At 29.6% G+C, this 25,322-nt stretch overlaps 1 protein-coding gene across 1 annotated transcript in view; it reads right to left on the minus strand.

Moving 5' to 3' along the window:
- Positions 1 to 25,322, minus strand: part of LOC148300508 (uncharacterized) — a gene marked incomplete at its 3' end in the record, with an annotated part of 142,832 nt that overhangs the window by 103,469 nt on the left and 14,041 nt on the right. The gene's annotated exons all lie outside the window — the stretch shown is intronic.

The following is a 25,322-nucleotide window of genomic DNA, read 5'->3' on the forward strand; positions in this document are numbered from 1 at the left end:
TCGTGTTATAGGCGTACGTTAATGGAATTTCCCAAAGGTCTCTAAGGTACTAATGTACAGATGGGATGGTAATATACACATATAATACAAGTATGAAACATACATTTATAAGAACTTATAGACACCTAGGTAATGGAAAGGGTTATATTTTTATGTGTCAAGTAAATTTATGAATGTGTTTTTTTTTATTTGAAAAATATTTATTTTTCAGGCATTCTTCTTAAAATAAAATTTTCATTCGATTTTTATGTACATATATAAATACATATATTTATATATATATATATATATATATATATATATATATATATATATATATATATATATATATATATATATATATATATATATATATATATATATATATATATATATATATATATATATTTGTATATATATATATATATATATATATATATATATATATATATATATATATATATATATATTTGTATATATATATATATATATATATATATATATATATATATATATATATATATATATATATATATATATATATATATATATATATATATATATATATATATATATATATTTATATATATATACATGTACATAAATATATATTATTACAAAAGTGGTGTAAGTAGTGATATTATCTTAATATAATACAATGTATAACTTCTTTGTATACTGAAGAGGTAATATCGATTGCGACTTCTTTTATTAAAAAGTTTCATCCTTAAGTGCTTCTACGGCTTCTTAAGACTAGTACTTCAAGCTTAAAAAACTGAATAGAAGGCAATGCTATGAAGTCCCTCATTATTCAGATTTTCTTTTTTGTTATAATGAACATCTTCATCCCCGTTTTTATTCTGCATTTGTCTAACACATCTTCATATTTTACGTTATCAAGTCTCGTTATCTCATCTTAAATAAATTTAATAACAATATATCGTTCCTGATTTTGTCTCTGATTTCGAATAAAAATATCCTGTGCGTCCCACCAAAAAAAATATGTATAAATTAAATATTAGAATCAAAAACCGATTTTTTTTAATCTACGTAATTGTATTTTTTTTTTATTAAAAACACATAAAAATTAAATTTCTGACAACTGTTTTGCCTTGTTATAGCATTTTGAAATGAATGTCATTAGTTTGAAAATGCCATAACGAGGTGGAACGATTGTCACAAATTTTATTTCAATGTGTTTTTAAAAATAAAATAAAATGTAGTAGACTCTAAAAATCATTTCTTGATTTCAACATTTAATATATAAATTTAAAAAATGGAGCTCTATAAATTAAACGCCAAATCTACAAATAAAAATATTATTATCGATTAATATGTCGTAATAAGCTATTAAAAAATGATAATAATAACACTAATAATTTTTTAATCATAAATTTACAGCATTGTGTATGATTTGTTGATACAACTCATTTAAATATTTAAAAAAAAACAACAACAATAAAACTTCGTTTTAATCTGCGTTTTTTTTATTCCGTTTGATGTGCGTACCTTTTTATGAAAGCTACTGTAGGTGTACTGTACTGTAGGTAATCTATCTACTCTACAAAAGAATTACGTAATTTCATATTCAATCTCAAGCATTTTCAACATTACACCGCGACAGATTTTAGAGGGGTAGGTGGGGAATGGTGGTTGCATTTAGCATGTATCTCGACGCATACTTTACAGTTGAACACAGGAATATAATGGTGTAACTCCAATTTTATGTTTTATCGTAATACGTATCAGTTGACATATCGCTCATTCCTTTCAAGAACGTCATAAATCAAAAAACTTGATTTTTCAGGAAATCGTTTTTAAAGTTTAAAAATATAAAACATTGTATTAAAAATAAATATCAAGCCAATTTTTGAACTGTGAACTGTGCAACAGATCTTTTTAGGTAAAACCTGAAGGTTTTTTCTCCATTTGAAATATATTAAGTATATTTAAAAAAATAAATAAACAATACCTTTTCTTCAAAATGCAAAAACAACACCTTCTGCCCTGTAGCGGGTAAATATTAAGTTAAAAATATGCCTCTTTTGCTGGGATATAGTACATTTTCTGGACATTCCGAAAACATGCACAACTGAGAATTGTCGATTTTGATTTATGACGTTCTTGAAAGGAGTGAGTGATATCTCAAAAAAACATTCAACAACATTCCGGAATTCCACTAACGAACATTCCGCGGCTTACTACCTGGCATTTGGCTTATTACAGAAATGTATAAATTAATTAAGCCAGCCAGATGCCAGGTCATAAGCTCTGGATTGCTCATACTTCTATTTTCTTTCATTTAAAAACGAAAGATCCTTTGCCTCAGTTGAGGCACCTGTAATCTATAGGTACTCGTATTAAAATATTACCTAAACACTAAATCATTTAAAAAAATGGTATTTACCAAGTAAAACATAAATTTAAAATAAAAACTAATATATTTGTTGATTTCATTTATTTTGAAATCAATCTTCAAATTACTGTAATTGAGTTCATTTTCGATATAGAATTTTAGAAACTAAACCCAGTCAAATTGGTATTTTTAAAAATATTTTGTATGCTTAATTGTGCAGTTGTATCATCATGCATTTTAACCGACATATATTGTACTTGGTACTTGTAAACTGAAGAACTTGTATTGTAGGTGTCTTGTGATGCATGCAAAATTAATTCAAGCACATACCTTGTCCACATCTTCAAAAATGCTAGTCTAATGAAGCTTTTTAAAAACTGAAGGATATAATACACGTTTACGATAATCTATTTTTTTATTAAAGAAACAAATGTATTGTGAAAATAACAATACTTAGCTGGTAAAATACTTAAACTTTAATTTAACTCTTGTGATTTGCTGATGAATGTTGCCAAATATATAATGATGACCATCTGAAATAGTAAATAACATATAACACGGCAAGCGCCGTGGCGGCGTAGTTGAGTAGACGCTCGACTACGAAACTGGAGTCGCAGATTCGATTCCCACCAATTGCAAAATAAATTAGAAGTATAATTTTTTTTCAGTTTTTCTGGGTTTTTGTGATGTGTTTTTTACATTTACCTTCCCTATCCTAACTACCTGCAGAAAAGCCTCTAAGTAGAGGCTTTCCGGATTTTTCCTATTATAAAACACTGTAGGCTATTAATGTAAATATTTAACAACTAAATGGTTTATATATTGGAGATAAAATGAAAAAAAAATATTTAGTGACTGTAGTCGGAAATGGGAACAGAAGAAGACCGAGGAAAACTTGGCTGAAAAGTATGTCAAGTACGCATTTTTAGAAAAGGGTACAGATCAAGAGTCGGAATAATCGGCGGGTGTATATGAGGAGATGCATGAATGTAATAGAGGCGAAGAATGTTTACAAAGACGGAATAGTGTGGTTTTCTATTCTCTCTGCCCACCCCTGCAGAGAGGCGGCGTGATGGTATATTAGTTAACTCTTGCAAAGTATACGCCAGTTAGTCAAATAGAAGAAATCGCAAAGTGGAAAAGTATTAACGAGCTTCCAAGTTATTTTTAATCCACTGGACAAAATTATGTTTGATGGATTATAAGGACTTGGGTTAAGTTTGAGGATCAAAAATGGACTTTAATTTCACAACTTATTCAGAAATAATTATAAACCACTGTACACGTTATTTACGTATAGAAAATACAATCGGTTTTTAATCGTGTATTTAAAAAAATATTTCTGCTTTTAATTATTCTTTTTTTCGTAATGTCATAGTGTAAAAAAAATATTTTTTAAAAATCAGTTATGATTTTCTTGCATCCAAAAATAAATTCAAAATATCCTTGTATCGAAAAACTTCTGTGAATAAAAATCATAATATCTTGTAAATGCTTGGTTTAAAATCTAAAATCTCTTGAAATTATCCACCTTAAGAAAATTCTCACAACATTGCGATCGTTCTTGTTGTTTTTTACCTGTGAAAGCTAAAACCATGATTTTTTAAAAATAATCAAAAAAATTTACGGCAGATAGCATGCTTCGAGACAGTGCTATAATATTGTATACCCACAAGTATTGAAAAAATTTATATGATACAATAATATATGTGTTTTATTATTTAATAAAATTAGATGACTATTTAAAAATAACCGCTTAATTTTTTGTGGCCACCACTTATAAAATTTGCCTCATTGTAATTTTAAATATGACATATTGACAATATGTATAAGAAATCTCTCTGAGTCATAAACTTATAGTATTCGGTAGCGTGTTATTTTCTCAATAGGTATTTGTAAGTATGATTTACTGCGGGGTATAAATTTTTCACCAACCATAAAAATAATTATCCTTCGCATGAAAGAGATCAGAAAACGTCTGAAAGAGAATAAATTATTGCCATCGACATTATCAAAAGTGCATATCTGGCTGCGAGCTAAGTGCCCACCAGCGCCATTAAGCCATGCGCGCTAGAGAGGATTCCTTTTGCCTTTGATGAGGAAAGCGTGGCTTTGCATTCCATTCTTAATTTTATCATTACATCTCGCTACTTGGCTAGTTCGCTACTTGCCTACCCACTGCTCGCTCCCTTTCCATTTGCAGAGCCTTTGCAACTTGGAGTGGAGATGCGAGAGCGATACACCGGATTGCTACCCAAAAGGTCCAGCCGCCGGGCTCATTTTCTCCGCTGTGTATTGATGCATATCATCTGAATCACTTTCAACGAAAGTCGCGTTTTATTTTTCTTTTCAGTGACAGTATTTGCAGAACACAAAAGTTTTACAGTCTTGCTTAAAAATTGTGCTTAAAATAAAATAATTCATATTAGATTTTTATGAAAATTTTCCTTCAAAGTAGAGTGATCTGTTTTCAGAATACAGACTTATTGATTCAATCATTTAATATTATAAACGTCTTTGAAAAGTTCAAACATAATAAAACGATTATTATAGAATTTTTAAACTATTTTTTAGATGTTAAAATTCATCTCATTTTTACAACGATATAATAGTATGTTGATATAATTTTTCTTCTTAATGTTATAATGTGTTTATTTTACCATAAAACCTTTTAATTTTTTAAATATACATAAACATAGTTTTTTAATATACGTAATTAAAAAAAAAAACAAGTTATTTGTTTGCCATTTTTATTTATATCCTACTTAAAACCCTTACCAATTTTTGTCTAATTATTATTGTTAGACGAGTATCTTACTTAAATTTAAATTCATTTTGTAAGAATGGTTTTTTAGAAGCATGGTTTTCAACCTCTGCCTCCTTGTGTATAAAACAAAGAATTTAATCTAGCCTCCCACCAGTCTGATGATGTCGGTAATGACGTAACTCAGTCACTGATCAAATAAAATATGGAAGAAAAATGTAAAGTTATTTTATTTTAGTATACAAAATGCAGTTCCAGAAATGTCAGAGATGTTTTGTAACTTAAATCTGTGCTAAGTGAATTTTTATTTTGTTTTTCATCATATAAACTAGTAAAGATTTTAACTACAATCTGAATATTGACGAAAATTTACTTTATGGTTTCGTAAAACAATTCGAAACGAAAAATAATTGCACCATCATGTTAGTGTACTTAAACATTTTCAGGTGAGTATATTAAATTAATAATTACAAACCTATTTTCCCACACACCCCATCCTACTTATGTGTAATCGTATATAATGTTTTTTATCAACCTTTTTTACCATGCTGGCAAACCATATTTTTAGATTTGTTGACATTTCTCTTCGACCCGAAAATTCCATTTTAGATTAGTTTGCAGCTGTTTTAGTTGATGTCTTCTGGCGGAGGTATGAAGGTACTCAAATATAGGTGGTGAAAATAACACATTTTGTTTTAAACATTGATATTTGAGTTCATATTATAATATGAAGAATTACAGATATTGTAGATATGAAATTAAAACTATATAAGTATGTACAAACGGTTTTAATTAAAAATGTTTAATCTTTCCTATTTATAATTCGATATCTATATTCTGCTATGAAATATGAGAATTTGAGTTTTAACATATTTTAAGTAATTTTGAAATAAAAGAATGGACATTAGGAAATTCATGAAAACGGTAGTTAAAAATGAATTTCCGGAATTGTGAAACCACAATACAAATGTATTTAAATTCGGATTTCTCTCAAAACAACGAGCAAGACTGGCAAATTTAGATTATTAAGTTAACCAAAATGAATATCAAAGGATTAAAGATTATGTCTTAACGGACCAAAATTAATTCTGATTAAAATACAGAAGACAATTTCTGGAAGCCCGAATGTATTATTCATAGATTTTCAAGCGATACAGAATTCGCTTTAAACTTACGGAAAAAATGTAAATCAGAAGCTTTTAGATTTGGACCCTTTCATTATGATACCCTATTAAGTCTCATCAGTATAAAGGAGTCATTGTAAGGATTCGCACATCAGCAACCTTACACTACCATTCTCTATTGTTTTAAAAGCTTTCAAGCCTGCACTCTTAAAAAATAATAACGACATAAGCCTCTTCTTCTCCCAGCCCTGGTCTTAGTTAATGAAAACAGAGTATGTACTTGGAGTGACTTTATTAAATAAGATGAAAATAAATAGAAATGTTTTTAAATCAAATTCTATTTTTACTTAATAGGAATTGTTGTTTTTAGTCAATATCGTGTAATTAAAAGCAATAACAGATACTATTACAGTAACGTCGTGTAATTGAGGAAAATTAATATTAATAAAAAAAACTCTAAAGTATTTTTAAATATTATAAGAGAATTAGTGTTAACATAAAGAATATTTTTTGATTGTTAATATTTTTAATATTTAAAGCAATTACTTTATGGTTAGTATTTTTTGCTTTTTTTATTTTTTTTAGTGATGTTGATAAACTTGTATAACCACTCACCGAGATTTTTGACTACCAGCTTCGAGACTTACCTGTTTCTTCGTCAGTACAATCACTACAACAGCATGCAAACAATACTACACGAAGTAATGCTGTTGTATTTTTGTAGTAACAGTACTTTTATTGCCACATTTATAACTACACAAAATATTAATCACACGCGAATTTTGGTTTACCCCAGGACCATCATGCACAAAGGATTGCAGTACAACATGCACTAAATACCGAAGTCTGAAATACACTAAGAATCCTTGGATAGCTAAAAATTGGAAAAAAATCAGAATTTGTGAACTAAAACTTAGACGCACTAAAATATTGTGGAGTTATAAAAGCTTTTTATTATTTATGCTCAAAATAAAATCAATTATTTATATTCGTACCAGTTTCGATATAAAAAGCTCCCTTGACGCTCTGAGAATTCTATCCCATACAATAGCTGATTGCCGTTCCGATTACCGAGTTAATCCCGGTCTATGCACATTTGTACTGCCGTGTACTTACAATACAATTCTCTGCTATTATTCAATAAAGCATTATTCCTTGTTAAGAGGGGCGCTGTAATGGTTTTGCGGAGCTTTGCATTTTTCCTCTCAGAAAGGGAGATTGCAATGACAGAATGGTATCGAGTTCCTATAATCTATTGTGAAATTCCCGGATCGTTTTTGAATTTGAAAAAATAATTAAACAGAGCATCAACGGGAATCTTAATTTAAAAAAAAACAATAAAATAGTACCAAATAAATTATTAAAAATTAAACACCTGTATAAGACCATTAATTAAGTTTTATTTAATTTCACAGGACTAGTTTCGAAAACTAAAAGATGTTTTCATCGACAGGTAATAGGTTTTTGTAATCACTTGTCGATAAAAACATCTGTAGTTTTCGAAACTAGTCGTGTGAAATGAAATAAAAATCAATTAGTGGTAAAAAATTAAAAATTAATTTTAATAAGTGTTTCATTTTTAATAATCAACATGTAATTCCACAAAGTACCGAAAATTCCCAAACATGAAACTAATTTTCATAATATAATATTAACACTTCAAATTAATATTGAAATTTTTTTTTGAGACGGTAGTATCTCATCCGCCTTTGTATTTTTTGAACGCAGTATAAGTTAACTATTTATATCAAATGTGTATACAGGTGATTTGTCTCTATACGTTGGATCAATTAAGGAACAAACTTTTCATTATTTATATTATCAAACACTGGACTATTTACCCTATGAAAGATATATCAATATTATAGGTGACTCAACTTGAGATGAAGCATTTACTGTTTTTATACGAAAGAAGATGAAAGTCCCAACATCCCAGGGCTAACGACTAGACATTAGGCTGGCTTGAGTGATCACTTTATGCACTTGTATAACTATCTAATAGCAATTTACCCACAAAAATATTCCGACAACAGTTCACTTGTACATCTTTAAAACGCAATGCAATATGGATGTTTTATAATGGGTAGAATAGTGAACGTTACGCAAGTTTATAAAGTGATGGCGTAAGCCACTCAAATGCCAGGTCGTAAGCCCTGAAACGCTCAGACCTCCATATACTTTCCTTTAAAAATCAGAAAAAAAACTTTAAAAAAAAAAAAATATTAAAAAAATATATCATGTTTTACCATGTCTATATTCACATTTTCATGATTTCTCTCAGGATTGCTTTTTATTATTTTTAACAATAACAAAAAATATTTTATCATATGTGAATTGTCGGACACCACTCCTGTTCATGCACGTACAAAGTTACCTAATTTAATAGCACAACAATGGCAAAAATACAAATATATGTATGAGTATATTTCGCATACTATCTGAATCCACAGGGAACGCGAAGCGTGAATAATTTTACAAAAAGATTTCCCCGTATATTTAATTACGGCACGATTGAAATCTTCAATGTTCGACGATTATACAAAATTACATTAAAAATATATATTGAATCCCACAACATAGACATCAGATAAGATTTATTTCAATGATATTAAAAATTAACAACAGATTATATTATATATTTTTGATATTTAATTTATTTTATATGAATAAAATAGAATACAACATAAAATATAAATTATTATTACTATATACTAAGCTATTTAATCAATAGTACAATTTTATGTTCATAAAACTGTAAGATCCGAAACGCAGAAGCACGTTAAACAAAACCTAAAACATACATTTCCTGATCAAAATGACTTTGTTAATTATTCAATAAAATTAAACATGCTGTCATGTCATCCATAAAGTTTTTTTTAAAGAAACTAAATAAAAAATAGCTATTCCTTTAAGGATAAATGAAGTAATTAGATCTGAAATAGATCCCATCATCGGCCATGGCGTATTTGATTGCATGTCATTATCAATTTTCTTTTTATATAATTTTATAAATAAATATTGTAAAATGTGCTCTCGAAACGGAAAAACGCAGTGAGGGCACATTATTGTATAATGAAATAAAAATAAATAAATAAATTTAATAATGTAGCACATATTATTATAATGAGTGATACAATACCCGCATATTATGAGGGCGTGCACCTATTACTCTACTATAGAGAATTCAGCCCTTACTAGGTCAATAATTAACATCAGACCAATTTTAAGAAATTATTCTCAAAAGCCGATAATATATGTTACGGATAAGAAATCATCTTTCACCAGTATGAGATAAATGCCAACTTATTGTGAATAATTGAAAATATTTATCGAAAAAAATGTTTTTTATTATTTTTTAATTTATTATTATTTCTTTATATAAATAAAGGGACAGTAAATAAAAAATCTAATATAACGACTAAATCAGCTCGGCTACGATTAGTTGCGAGCTACATCTTTTTAAATAGCTATGAATGTCAAAAAACACTTAAATATTCGTAATATTTTTTTGTTTTGTAATAGTCTTCACTATGATTATATTTAACTATAAAAATATGTAAAATACATTATACTTTGATGCCAATAAATGTATGTAAAGAGACTCGTAGGGTATTTAATATAAGCAATATCCTTATAAAGTAAACAAAGAATACAAATATAAAAAAATACATAAAAACTGGATCTGTTTAATTTTAACATGATGTTTTTTGTGTCAATTTTTTATTTGTTTATAGTTGATGCCAATAAATGCATGTAAAGAGATTCGCAGGGTATTTAATGTCAAGATAAGCAATATCCTTATAAATTAAACAAAACACAATTAAAAACATAATACATAAAAACTGGATTTGTTTCATTTTTAAATGATGTATTATGTGTCAATATTTTATTTGTTTATATTTATTTCATTTTCAAACACCTATAAAGCTGTTATTGCATTTTTCACAGGCACCTACCAAACTACATTACCATTTTACGATTGTATTAAAAGTATTTCTCACATTTTGAAATCTCAAATCTAATCAGCACAGTGTCTTCGCCTCGGCAGTTTGTGTTTCTACTGATTAAACTCGTTCAGACTGTGCCTGTCGTATAAAAAACTTTTGAAGGGATAAAAGTAATATGCTGGTAGACATAACTTTTGGTAAAAGTAATGACAAAATACGATAAAAGAACAATACGGATAGCCTTTGGAATATTTATTTGAAGTCAGAAATGAGAAGGGTTTGTTATTTCCCCCAAAATATTTTATTTTAAGAGTTAATGTTATTACATTGGACATGGGAAAATATGGTCCTTTTCACCCTAATCTCAATTTAAGTAATCTAATCTGTATTAATTTCCTCCAAAATTGTTGCAGTGTTAAGAAACCAATTTACGACTAAATGTTTTCCTTTGATATGACGAGTTTTGTTTATTTGAACCATACATTTTTTTACGATTTTATGTACGATTATCAATATTTTGTAATTTTAAATCTGCAATTCATATAAAAAAAATAATCATATTGACTAGTAATACAATTAATTAGGTAATACAATCAATAAATCCAAATCAGCCAACCCAATCTTTTCTAAATTTTATTATTATACTTTATTTTATTATAACTTTACGATTTTAATAAACTATATAGATTAACATAATCTACATATTTATTATATTTATACTGGAATTATTTTATATTGTTTGACAATTAATTTTAACGCATAGAAAAAACTATCCTCGCCTCGTGACATTTTCGTGGCGTATTTCTATTTTTATTTTTCATTTTAGTGAGGAATATACAAAAGGGTGATAATTAAAAGTGAATGAATAGTCAAACAATTACCAAAATTATCAATTTTACAAAAATAAACAATTTTTCAATACTTATTTCAAAAGCTGTTTTTATAGGCACGTATGTAAAAAAACACTAGCGTATAAGAATGGAACGATGTGTTAAAAAATAAGATTAGGAAATTTAAGGTTTTGAGTAAACGAATATTAACTTTTTTTTATTAACATAGGTAAGATTTATTTTAATAGATTTATATTATCCACTGACACTTCGTGATGGAATTGCATTTTTAATTTATTATTAGATTAAAACCAATATTTTTAGCTTTTCCACTTTTTTATTTGACCAGCGACCGGGTTTCGTCGTTACCGACATCATCAGACCAGTCTGATGATGTCGGTAACGACGAAACCCGGTCGCTGGTCAAATAAAAAAGTGGAAAAGCTAAAAATATTGGTTTTAATCTAATAATAAGTTAAGATTTATTTTCTTCTTTGGCAGATTGGGGAAGATGTTTTTTCAAATGTATGGTTATCCGTTCTGATAAATTGTAAATCATAATAAAATTTCTGGATAATTTATACGACACCATTTTAGAAGAAAAACACTACCCGAGAATTGATCGTCCAATAATAATAAATTTCCGACTCTACCAATTCGTGATGACGCATTTACCGATGATGGATTTTTATCGGTTCATTTCAATTTTATCCTCAAATTCGTTCGGTTTCCTAAATTGAACATTTTATAACCGTCTATTTTCTTTGTCCATTAATCAATGCACACAAGTGATTCAATTGTCATTTAAACGACATGGTTAGGCATAACTTCCACCTTTCACCTTCCAGTACATATCTTCATGTGTGTATATATTACGTAGGTATTGGCTTCTTTTTATATCATTTTGTACTATCCATTCACTATTCACAAATCCGATTTACATATTCATGGACTTAGAAACCAATCTTCCTTCTGTTGTCTCGTTTTTTTTATACTCGTGTCCATAAAAGTAAAATAGTCTTCCGGTTCTTATAGACGATACGTGCCTATAAAAATAGCTTTTGAAATATTGATAAATTATTTATTTGTGTATCTATATCTATCTATAAATATATATAAATATATGTATATACCGCAACCACGCGTAACTTGCTTTAAATTGATTATTTAAAAAAAAAAAAAAATATCTAACATTATGAAGCTATTTCTATGTTTTATTCAATAAAATTCACCCCCGCAAATATTAGAATACAATTAATATAATAATTTGTTGAAAGTAGTCAACAATATTATTTTGCTTTCGATAAGTTTGACCTGCGAATACTTGAAATAAGCTGAAGTGACGTCATGATTATATTATACATATAGTCGGATTCTGATGATCCTGCCGGACGATTAAAGATTAAAGCACAAGTTCCAGCTAAACAGGAATAGCGACTTCTGAGACCATGTGCGAGTAAGTAAAAATGTTTACTTTATTACCTCCTGTCGGTGAGTTGTACTCAAAAGGTGTTAGAAGGAGTATTAAACTATAATTAGACGCTAAACGCAGCAGTTCTCGCAACGGTTGTATGATCTGCGGACTGATGGGTTATTTGAACAGCAAGAACAGACATTTTTCGGATCAATTTGTTTTCCTTAACCGGCTGATGTTGTAAATAATGCGCTCCCTTAATTGACGGAAGATACATCGAGAGCAACATGTGCTCCGATTCTTGGAATTTATGAAAAATTACGAAATTCCGAGTAATTATCCTTCGCAGTTTCGCGCATCTAAAACGCACGCTTGAATCAGGTTAATTAATTTGACACATGTCATTATATCTGCATTAGAATTCCGAGTATGAATAAAATACACTTTCTTTAAAAAATCATATTTTTGTAAAAAAATAATAATAATAATAATTAAAAAATAAAACCAGCCGTACCCACCCACGAATTGCTGTAGCTTAGTCTAGTTACATAGAAAAAAGTAAAACGAAAGGATACATTTTTAATATGTTAATTTCACAATGCTTTTTCGTATGCAATAGCAGCTGTTAATAAATACGCTATCCGCCGTGACCATTTTTGAGTATTTTGCTGTAACGTTCAACAGATGCTGCTGCCATTGGGGTTTAAATGTTTTTAATTATGTTTTTACCTGTCGCAGATGTATAAAAACACACATGTACTAGAATACGACATTGAGTAAAATTTTCAAAGCAATCTTGATTTGTGTAAACAAACATTTAAATTTTTGTTTATACAAATTTCAATTACGTCTTTATTTATGTTGACATGGGAATAATATCCAATAAATGTTACTTGGAATTACGTAGGGAGTCTCCTCTTCTACTTCCTAAATATGTCGACTCGTAATATTATTGAGTTGTGTTTCCAATATAGATAAAGAAACGCAGTGACCAATGCCACCCAAGAATATACATTTCCGAAGTGGGACTTACATTATTATATTGTGCATTCGTCGAAATCCTTCCTGTACAAGTTTACAAGTGTATTTATTTAACATTACATAGAGCAAACCTTTTATAAAAAAGTCCAGAAATATGATAAAATTAAACCTTATAAAAGTAGCAAATTAAACACTTACTTTGATTTCAACCACTTTTACTTGTTCAACAAGTTAAATTTTTCTAACAGGTTTCGACAAATACTTTTTCTTCCGTCGAGAAGCTGTTTTTTTCTTCTTTTGTTCATCAAGCATTATTTTGGTGCCGCCTATGAAGATACAGTTTAAATATGTTTATACTTATAAACAGTATAGATTTCACCCTTTTCCTTAAATTTTTAGGTTTTCAACTTCTTGTTGACTTTTTTCCTCTTTCTGGATAATATCGGGTTCATCTGGGGTTGAATCATAGTTTTCTCAATAGAGAAAATAACAAAATGGTCGATTTAAAAAAAAAAAATTATTTCATAAATACATAGATACATTCATAGATACATATTCATTTCATTTATATATTTACTAAATGTATTACGGCTCTTTAGGCATGGCCTGTGTTGAGCCGAATACTAACATGTTAATACAATTTTTTTTTTTTTTTTATTATTATTAGATTATATACATTACATACAGGAGATACAATAATAATTTACAGTTTAAAGGTTTAACAATAAAATAATTACACCTGGACTTTGATTAAATCACTTTCTACCTTGTCCCTTCCAATGCGAAGCAACCATCGACGGACACTGTTCTTAAAGACCTGATCACTCCTGGAAATCTTAATGGTTTCGGGCAGCAAATTAAATATCTTTGGCGCAAGGAATGAAAAATTTCATTTTTTTAAATGTAATATAATAAATATTTAACTCTTATTATTCAAAACTCTTAATGATTAATATTTATAACAATAACTAACTAACTAACCATCACGCCGCTTCCCCGCAGGGGTAGGCAGAGAGAATCGAACGTCACACCACTCTGTCTTTGCAAACATTCTTTGCCTCTTCTACATTCATGCATCTCCTCATACATACCCGACTATTATTACGACTCCTGACCCGGCCGCTTTCAAGTATTTGACATACCTGATTGTGCCAAGTTTTCCTCGGTCGTCCTCTGCTTCTTTTTCCAACTACATTCGCCTCATAAATTTGTTTAACCGTTCTTTCTTCACTCATACGCTCCACATGTCCAAACCATCTCAACACACCTTTCTTAATTTTATCGATAATGCTTATCTCAGCCTTACATTCTTTCCTTATTTCATCATTCGAACATCTATCAAACATCGTTTTGCCACACATTCGTCTGAGCGATCGCATTTCGACTGCATTCAGTCTGCTTTCATCCTTCTTTTGCCAACTCCATGCTTCGCTTCCATACATAAGGGTTGGAACCAGAACTCCATTGTGTACTGCCAGTTTAGCTTCCGCTGATAGATTTTTATTTGCTAAAACTGATTTTAGTGCACCATTCACTCTGTTCCCAGCATTCACAATTTATAACAATGAAGATTATATTTACCACTTGGAATATTTCAATGTCATTATCAAAATAAAATCATCACCTACCATCACGATCTATTCAGTGTCGCTAATAGAAAGATAGCGTATTTTTCAAACATAAATATTTAATAATATTCATATAATATGATACAATGTGTACAGGTACCATTTAAACGTTTCTCTCGAGTCCCGAAGCTAAAAATAGCTCGCTTACGCAAAAAATATCCGGTCACCTGTGTTCCTCAACGTTTGTTTAAAATATGCACGGATTAAAGTCCTTATACTGGGAAGAAAAATTAAATAATACGGAGAAAAATATGTAAGAACCATGCATATTTCTACGACAATTTGATACGCGAGTCAAAAGCTTGAGGATATGCGTTCACCAACAATACTCCACCATAAGATATTTTTACTATGCTGTACGTATTAAATTCGCGTTAAAGCTCACCTAATTTTAATACCGTCGTGAACACCCGAGTAAAAGTTTATGGCCTTCCTTTGGAATGTATATATTTTGGAGTTTGGTAGTCGATGTGTTCCAGTCGCTAAAGTAGACCGTGCCAAATCCTTCCTGGAAGCAAAATATCAATAGGTATCCGGTAAACCTTTGCTCGAAGTTTAATGCATTCGTCGCTTTAAATATATCTCAATTCCTAATATAAAACAATTTCTCCGTATTCCATATCACGCCTTATGTGATTGATCTTTTGTTTACTCGCCAGAGATAAGGAAAAATAACGAGTAAACAACAAAAGAAAGAATGTAAACACAATCTCTAGAGAGCCGATGATTAGTAAATAACTACTGAAGTAACTCCGACGCCCGTAAACTTTTATAAATACATTTTAAAAGCATTCAAGTCATACGCAAAGGTATGTTTTGTTTTGTTTATGTGTTCCAAGGAATACGAAGAAGAAATTGTGTTGATTGTAAAATATATACAATAACCATGCATGGTAGAATGAACATAAGTATGCATTTTACAACGCGTTTAACATTGTTGTTTACATTTTTAATTCAAGTTTGATTTGTTGAATTATAAAAAATAAAAATAAAAATATTGTTTTGACATTTCAACATAGATGAAAATTCTTAGATGAAGAAAATATGGAAGTCTGGGCATTTACAGGGCTGGTTTAAGTGATTACTTTATGTAGTGTAATATTCGCTAATTCTACCCATTTTCGAGAATAATTAATTTTTGAGATGTCAAAAATAATGTAAAAAATAACTCCTTATCGAAGATAATCCAGATTTGTGACCAAGTATTTGTACACACTCAAAATGCTTTAAATAAATATTTAAGCCAGTAGGTATTTAAATATTTATTTTATTCATTTATTTCATTTATAGCTTCTCATACGGTGTTTGAAAATGATGCGGAATGCATCGAAACACGCGTCACAATAGATTTTAAGAAATAGTAGTATTTACCTAGTAAATCTTAAATTAAAAATGGATGAATTTTACCATATAGTGAATGCCGAATCAACCAATAAAATGTGTTAAATACAACTGATGAGTAGGTATGTATATGTTTTTTTTAATCAAACCGGCATTGTCAATAGTAACAATCGTAGTACGGGTAATATTATCTATAAAAATTGAGATGAAAATCTACTCGCATGGAATGAAATAATCTCATCACGTCCGAAAATTCAAATGGATTCGTAGAAACCCGATGCAGTGTATCATCTAATTCGAATGCAGGACTCAGGTAAAAACTACTGTATGATAAAAATGGAGCCTTAACGTCAAACATTCCCAGACTGCAGACCATAGCCAAAATGCTCCCATTGTTTAAAAAATTGGAACGTTCCGCGTCAGTATACATTTTGGCCAGTTGGTATTTTGTTTGTTTTTATTTTTTTTATTTTGTTTCCACAATTTTGGGATGTATTGTGAAGGATATGTTGTGGTGGTTTTGGAATTCTAAATGAGGAAAGCTACCTCTTCTCGCAAAGTTGACAGAAATTTTGATAATGTAGGACAAAAACCGGTTTTGCATATCGCCAGGTCATGTTGTGGGTTTAATTGGTATTATCATTGTCTTTAACTTCATTGATTCAACGTTCGTAATTCTTATTAATAATTAAAATTATTCATAGAACTCAGCGCTCGCTTCAATCACGTTAATTAAATTAATTTGAATCTCCACGTGCATAAATTTGCATCCTTATAGTGACATATAGTTTGCAAAATCCTAGGGTCTAAACTCTTGAAGAGACTACCCTTAGCGTTCTGTCAACAATGGGAAGCTTTCTATATAGGGAGCAATTAGTCGCTCACTTGCACTTAAAATGCGGGCTGTTTGCATCCTTAATGAGGGAAATAAATAGATGGCTTAATTCTTGATACCGAATACGAAACATCGCAATATTACAGTATAAAGTGATGTAATGTTAAAAAAAACAGTTCCAAGTAGTAAAACTTGTCAAATAAAGTTTAAAAAATTACTCAGTTTTTTTTTATTAATATGATTTTTATATCAATTAAAACTGAACATTAAACTTTAATAACGATAAATCTGTAGAATTTAGTATCAATGCATTATAAATAAACAAGCTGTAAGTATAAACGTTAGACGTTTGCTCATCAAAGTGAAAGCACGTGATTTCATTTAAATTAGCTATGTATGTAATTACGTATGTACATTATCTTGATAATTCATGCACATCATCAAATTTATTAACAATTCCTTTTGTTCCCATTTGCCGCATCGTCTTGCATCCTTTGTGACTATAATCCAAAACTAATCAACGGGCTTCTTAGACAAATATTCAATTATTCAAAATGTTCCCCCTCGTATCATAAAATGTACACCGCGTACCTAAATAATACTGATGAGGCAACCGAGTAGCACGCGCCGGGAATTAGGAAAAGAAACGATGGTTGTTAACATCATTTTTTGCTTATAGACAGATACACTAGGGTGGCTTATAAAAAACCTCCCTTTTCGTGCGTCGAGGGGAGTGCATGTAAAAGTAGTTCGCGCATAGCCGGTTGAAGTGTAAAATTTTGCATCGGGATCGTATATAAAGTGGTGCTATTTTTGAGCCCATTTTCCGGCACTTTTGGGCTGGTGGTTCTAGTTTCTAGTACCTATCATCGACCATTATTTGGCTGGATTCACGCGACAGATGTCACGCGGATAATATGAACATGAGAATATTCAAAAAGGTAAGTCGCTTATGAAATGGATATTGAGCGAGTAAGCGATTCGGAATAAAAAAGAATCTTTCCATCCTTTGGAAAATAACAATGTATGAAAAATATATTGCGGAATAATGTTTGTCAAATGAACGTCTCGAATTGAAATGAATATTTTATAAAGTACCGCGAATAATCGAATCGTTGTCAATGATATAAATTTAAAATACACATAATAAAGAATTCGTTTCCTTTAATTTCAGAAATACATGATCAAAAATATCTTTATCTAGATATATTATACCAATAAAAGTAAAAATAATTAACACAAATGCAAAACAACTCGCTTGAATAATTTAGAGCACAACGATATTTAAGTATTTTATGAATACCTAAAAGTAATTTAACATTGTTAAATATCTATTTTAAATAGCCACCTCATAGTGAAAATAAAAATGGTTTTAAAAAATTACAGGTTTTTGGTACAATACATTTTTTTTATAAATAATTCCAGTGCAAATCTGTAGAAAGTAAATTTATTTAAGTATTGCGAATTTAATCGCAACACAAAGGTGTAAAGGTTCCCACTCGGGTTGTTACCGTGAAATCCGCGTATGAGAGGGAACAACCCTTTAAAATTGTTCAATTCAACTGAAATTTCAATTAAATTATTAATTTTCATTTATTTTAAATACACGTATAAATAACAAATATAAATTGTAGGCGTATATATTATGTAAATTCAAAATATACAATAAGAACTCATGTATTGTCGAAATCGTAGAAGAATCATACTTCTGAAAATACCCTTTAGGAAACATGTAGCAGTTTAAAATCCAAAGCGATATTGATCCACATAGCGATAGCTATTGCAATAGTAATAACTATCAGGAAGTTGGTCCCGTATATCGGAATGGGAAACAATGAATCCCGACGCTTTTTTGGGTAACTATCAGGAACATACAAACCAAAAGCTCCACGAAATTTCAGGATTATCAATCATATCACGCAACAATTGAAAAAAATGAGTAATCAAATATTATGTATGGATATTGATACATTTACTACTGAATAATTTTCGCGTTTGAATTATTTACCATGCTATCAATATGAAGATGAGGTAGTAATATTTTCGAGAAAATAATTGATAGGACCTACTCACTTTTTCTTTCCCTTATCCTCGTCTAATGGTGCATATCGCCATAGATGCTTTGTAAAGTATTTAGGTACATGAGAGTGAGGGTGTCTTACGCTTCAAATAACAGACAGAAAAGGGTAGAAAATTCAACTGTATGTAAACTGATCATTATCAGTGTTTAATAAAATGCATAGTAAAGAATGATTAAAGAAAACACTTGTTTCATACCACTTGAGTTTTATTAAAGACTACTAGTTTCGGAAGCTAAACTAGTAGTCTTTAATAAAACGCAAGTGGTATAAAACAAGTGTTTTCTTTAATCATTGTAACATGTCTTACCACAAAGTTAATGCCGAAACAATAAATAAAACATAATAAAGAACATTCCTAAAATAAATAAAACATATCTTGAACTAAAAACTTTTCATTTTTCGATACAATCTGTATTCAAAATCTCCTTACTGAAAATAAGTTCGCTTAAACATTTTTACGAGTGTTTGCAAATAATATTTCACTAGGGAAAAAAACTAGCATTCCAGGTGCCTTGTAGGCTCGTGATAGGTAGTTTATAAAATACTCACCTTTGGTACAAAGTAAATCCCCTTTATTGATAAGTTAACTCACCTTATTGTATATTCTTTATTACATCCGCTAGAAATGCTTTTATTTAAAATATTTTACATGCATTCTATGTAAGAGTCCCGTACATCCTCGGCTCATCAGTCAGCGCACACCTAAACCCGACCGCCCTGTTTGGCGACGCTTGTACGACGCGCGCTGTGTATTTTTCAGCACAATGGATCATTCAAACGATTCGACAATGGCAGGCACACGTCCATTCTGCAATTTCTATTATGATTTCTACCCCAGCCACGATAAAAATGTAATAGTGTGTACTGCACATTGGCGACGCGTGATTTCGCTAGATACTCATATAAATTTAGTATCAAATTAATTAATTAACTCCAAAACTTTGAATTAAAAGACATCACAAAAAGAAATCGGTTTGTCACAATCTTTTTCATATCAATATAATCCTCTTAACAACATTTTGAGTGTTTCCAAATACTTGTTCACAAATCCAATCTCCAATTATAGGAGTTTTTTTTGACATCTCAACATAGATGAAGAAGAATAAGGAAGTCTGGTGTAAATTGATCACTTAAACCAGCCTATGACGGACGTAAGCCCCGTAAATGTCCAGACTTCCATATTCATCTATGTTGAGTTGTCAAAAAAATAAAATAATTCTCTTTCATAAAGATACGAGCAGAATGTTTATTTTTTTATTCAAAGTTATGTACATTTAATTTCTGTTGGCATTATACCTAATACAAGTTTGTAAATTAGTTTTTCATTAATTGCCCAAGACACTTCGGTATAATTTTTTACAAAAAAAATGGAAAGTAATATAATTAAAAATTCACGTTTCTCCCAAAGTGTACCGTAGAACGGGGCTACTTGAATTTTGATGTGTTACTTGAGCCCAGTACAAAAAAAACTGTATTTGGTCTACAATAATGAACGTATCGACATGTTTCATTGTTCCCGAGACAGGTGACACTTATTGTCACGATACTTCGATCGATACCACGATCTAAATTTTTTGTTTGTACTGGGCTCAAGTAACACATCAAAGTTCAAGTAGCCCTGTTCTACGGTTCCCAAGAAAAATCATGCAAAAATTTTCATTCACATTAAATTACGAAATATCCGTCTCCTGGGCGAAATTCTTTTCATTTTTCATTCATGATATTTTATGTTATCCTTGTTATCTCACCCTGTCACCGAGTTTCACTCAAGTATTTAAAAAAATGGTTTCGAAATTATTCCAGAATAAAAAAACACTTATGTTATGTTTTTGAATTCTTGATTTTTTTACTGATGGCAAAGTAGGAGGCAAAATAATTTTTGCGTGATATCGGGTGGAAATGGTGATAAAATTGTCACGTCATATTCGAATTACTCCTTGTGTAATCTAAAGCGAAAGTCTATAAGTGCTTATTAAGCAGAAACATTATCTAAACTCTGTTAAAATATAAAAATAGCATGCATTTAGTAAGCCCACGCCACTTAATCACTTAACTATTCCTGTCGCATGTTGAACTGGAAAGCGAATTCACAATTCGATATGTTGATAATGTTTTGTTTATTAATATTTAAATGATTACTTTAACACAACAAATATTAAATCAAAATATACTTTTTTTAAAACCTAGTTACATTTTTTTTCCTATATTAATACATTACTAGATGCAACCCGTATCTAGGAATTCATTTATATATATTTATATATATATATATAAAAGCACGCATACACGCATACTTAAATCTACACATACGAGTACATACTGTGCAAGAACGACATAAGAATGGAAGGCTGACATATCGATAAAGGTAAGAAAAGTGTGTGATGGTTTGGATAGGTTAACCAACTAAAAAGAACCGTAAAATAAATTTACGAGGCGAATGTAGTTGGAAATAGGAACAGATGAAGACCGAGGAAAACTTGGCATGACCAAGTATTTCGAATTGTACTTGAAAGTATTCATGTCAAGAGTCGGAATAATCGGCGGGTATGTATGAGGAGATGGATGAATGTGGAAGAGGCGAAGATTGTTTTCAAAAGGCAGATTGGTGTGACGTTCTAATCTTTCTGCCTACTCTTGAGAGAAATTGGCGTGGTGGTTAGTGAGTTGGATTTTCTTGTTATTCTGATAATAGGCAATCAATCCAAAAATTAACAACTCAATATCCGTTATCTTTAGTAGTTTATCTTAACTGATTTTGTTCCGTTATTTATGCATCGCTTTTACAACATAGTTATTAGCCAAAGTTATCACGATGTACAGAATAATCTAGATATTAGCAAGGAGGAGTCACACACTCGTAAATTAATAATACATTTAATATAATGTATCATTACACCTCAAAGATTTGAAATAAATCATTGTGATAAAACATAAATTATTACCGGTTGAGCCATTCATTCACTAAGAAATGCGCGTCTGACAGTTGACCCTCGATAACTCGCACGTACGTACGTAAGAAACTATAACGGATGAATGAAATAATAAATTAAAACTCATTTTATTTATTTATTGATGTAATCAAAAATATTATTTAAACTATAGAAAAATGTAAAAGTCAATCATAATATTTAGTTACCTGCGTATAAGCTACAAATTCACTGTTAAGAACGGAAGATACTATAAACTTTTATCACTTTGTTGGTAAAAATCTATCCATTTTTAATTTAAGTTTTAATTAGTAAATACCACTATTTCTTAAATTTTTTAATACCGTACGGTGTTAGATGGAATCCGTCGAAGCAAGATAGAATTTAAGAAATAGTGGTATTTACTAAGTAAAACTTAAATAAAAAACGAGCTAAATTTATCAGGGTGATTTCAACGCCTGCCTAATAAAGGTACGTATTAAGTATTACTCGTATATTTAAGTCTTTGGTAAGTAGCAAGGCGAACAATGAAAACTATGGAATTTTAAGTAATTACGATTTTTAGATGAATGTGAACAAATTTATTTTTAAAAAAAAACAGAAACAAAATAATATTGATTAATAATTTGCAAAATTTGAAGATCATGCACTTGAATATATTTATTATTTATACCGCTATAGTTCGTGGTTACAATTTCCTTTTCTATGCATTCGAAATGTTTTTTTTTGTGTTGTATCCCCAACTTAAGCATTATTTATTTTAAACATCAAACTGATTTAATATTATTAATCCCACTCCTAATCCAGCTAAAAATAATAAAAAATCTTGAGTCGTTTGCTCGGTAATTACGTAAATCCAAAGTATGTAAATGACGAAAAAACATTACCATCGAATTCTATTAAATCTTCAAAGAAATGAAAACAAGTCTTTAAGTATATTATTCCAGTTACTGGCCAGCTACCAACAGAAATAGAAAATATATTATAATCTCAGATCAATGTCGAGGAATCTCATAATTTACTGAAATCATTTCCTTTTGTAAATTTCGTGATTAGCATATTGTCTTTGTGCCAAAGTAGCTTAGGTAGGTACTTAAATCTTTCGTCGAAAAATAAGATTCTATTGGAATTCCATGAAAAACTTGAAACTATTTGAGTTGCAACTTTTCTTAAATCTATAGATAACAGTTGATGGTTTAAAAATCTTATCTCTATTTGTCAAATGTTCTTAACTCTCATTTTTTCTTAAAGACATCATCTGGTGTTAGACGTTTTCATAAAGTAAACCGATATTATTTCATCTTATATCGATACTCATCAAAAAAGGAAAACTAACAAGACCGATTTAACAAAATTCAACTGTTAGATTGACCGTTCTTCAATGAACGAAGACATGATGAAAATGATTGATTTATTTGCTTCTTTATTATGACCCTTATCCGCACCTATTAATGCATAAGGCACTGCAATGTTAAGTAAATTGTAGTTATAATAAAGCAATGTTAACAGTACTTCGCTTAAAGTGCCAGTTAAAGATGATATTGAATAGTAATTAGGGTAATAAATGTTTTTTCTGACCCCCCTAAGATTCGAATCTGAAATCTCCAGCGCTATTTCAGTTTGAAAATATATAATAAAAATGCAATTATAATGGTAACTTGGTTATTATTTATGTGACAAATTGTTCAAATAAAATAAATGTCACGTTTTATAATGTGATCAGTATCAAGTGTTTGTTCTCAGTTTAAAAAAAGCTTTAAAAACTTCTTTACTTTTAAGCATTTTATAAGAATTTAATGCAAAAGTGAAATGAATATCGAATTCGAAACTAAAACTATTATTATTTTAAAAAAAAACACAAATGTGTTGCTACTTGCAAAACTTGCCAATCCTTATCTGATAATATTCTATCACAAAAAATAGACAATACTTTCTGTATTATATTTCTTTAGGTACAAATAATAAAAAATGCCCCTTGGCTATAAAAAAATATATCAAAACGATTTAATCTTAACTCAGGTTATAGAATACTTGTCCGATTGTGAGTAGCTGTAAGTTGTAATGTGCAAATAATATTATACATTAAAAAAACCTTACAAGTATTCAATACCAGGTGCTATAACCTCAAATATTAAATAGACAACCAATGATAAAAAAAAACTGATCTAGAATTTTATAACCAGCAGTTTTATTTTAATTTCTTTCTTAACACTAACAAAATGACAATTATTTCACTGTAAATTTGTTGTACATGTTTGCTTTCTTGACCGTACTCGCCGCTATAAACTTTATAAAATAAAACAATTTTGTTTTTAACCACTTTTTTATTGGTAAATTTTTTCTCCAACCAATTTTGACAAGAACCTTGTCATCATAAGGGTTGAACATGTACTTTTTAACCTGATGATGACAAGGTTCTTGTCGAAATCGGTAAGAAAAAAAGTGGTTAAAAATAACGTTGTTTTTTTTATAAAGTTTATAAAATATGCCACAAAATATCTGTGAAAAACATTAAAAAAAGACAATTCTTTGATTTAATTATAAGACAGTCAATCTTTTGGTGTTAGAAATTCAAGAAAACCAAACGATTTTTTGTTCAGTAATATTATTTTAAATATGAAATTGTTTTATTTCACGAGCTGCCAATGTTGTGTGGTGTAGTGGCAAAAGTGGGACTGTAATACGCTCGTCGCCTAATGCATCCCTATTGAGTCAGAATGCAGGAAACCAATCTGTCAAATCTGGAAAAAACTGCAATACAAAGACAGATGCAACGCCATCCTCTTAAGCGGGTAATTGTATCATTTTGGGAGATACCAAGAAACTCGCACACATACAAATACATATGTACATATTGATGCATATGTATGGGTACCTACAATAAAGCTGTAAATCAATAAAATGCAAGTATAATACTTTAACCAAACTCATACAGGCGTTGTACTGTAATTATACATATTTTAATTAGATACATAATTGCGCCAACATATAAATCAAAGTGTACATTTAGGGATTACACAATATAAATGCATTATTTTTTGTTAATCACTGTTGTTTTTTTTAAATATTTAATTTCAGTAAATATCTAGACAAGCATCTTCATAAATTTTCAAGG

This window comes from Brachycentrus maculatus, unplaced genomic scaffold (assembly GCF_059751285.1).
Source record: "Brachycentrus maculatus isolate JH-2025_06_01 unplaced genomic scaffold, ASM5975128v1 h1tg000704l, whole genome shotgun sequence".
Classification (NCBI taxonomy): domain Eukaryota; kingdom Metazoa; phylum Arthropoda; class Insecta; order Trichoptera; family Brachycentridae; genus Brachycentrus; species Brachycentrus maculatus.